Here is a 1,010-nt window from a genome sequence, read left to right as displayed (position 1 = left end):
TCCCACTACACAACATCTTCTTGAAACAGGAAGAGCTGATAACAAAAGCAGAGACAGCAGAATCAGAGAGGACAGAAGTAGTAGAAGTAGAAGTCACAGAAATAGAGATAGCAGAAGCGGGAGAATCAGACACAGAGACAGATGTACAAGATTAAGAGAGAGCAGCAGAGAAAGAAACAGAGAAGACAGAGAAGAATATAGAAGACTCAGTCACATATAATACAGATAATTTCTTCATTATCACATTCTTCAAGTTCTCAATCAATGATTCAACATTGAGATTATGATCATTAATAAACACAGATCTGTCAACATGTGAAGATTCTATACAAATCAAAACAAAATATCAGCATCTGCAGCTATATAAAACAATCAGAAAAACATAATCAGATATCACTGAAGAAAAGAGAGTCAGAGATATATAAGAAGATGAAGAAGATGTGTCATTCATGATAGTACATTCTGACAATTGTTAGAAGATAAACAAGTTCTGGCTATATTTCACAACACATTACACTTACTGCTAATGAACTGTCTGATATGAGCACTACAAGAACACTTGTTATAAGAATAAGAAGCCATCATCAGAAATGTGTACAATATGATAGATGAATAACAGATAGAAGATATCAAACAGAAGAAGAGGCAGAAATCTTGAATGAGATGATAACATTCAATAATGATAATGATGAAGAAGATGATTGAAGAATAAGAAAAGTTAGTGAATAAGTAATATAATATAGTGAAAGTTTCTTTGTGAGAACATACACAAGACACTAGCTGAATCAGAGATAGGTCATATAATCATGAACACTAGTGATGCATTAATCCGCATGAAGCTAGAATGTACATCATGATCACATGAGCATGATCAAATCTGATGAGAGAGAATGTGATTTGAAAGAACATACAATCATCAGATAATAACACAGTCACTTCTGAACTTGCTTACAAATGTAAAGAGGTCATAGCGGCCATCAATTAATTTAGTGTACAGTATATAAGAAGCC

This window comes from Blastomyces gilchristii (genome assembly GCF_000003855.2).
Source record: "Blastomyces gilchristii SLH14081 genomic scaffold supercont1.3, whole genome shotgun sequence".
Lineage (NCBI taxonomy): Eukaryota > Fungi > Ascomycota > Eurotiomycetes > Onygenales > Ajellomycetaceae > Blastomyces > Blastomyces gilchristii.
Note: the sequence above shows the minus strand (reverse complement) of the source record.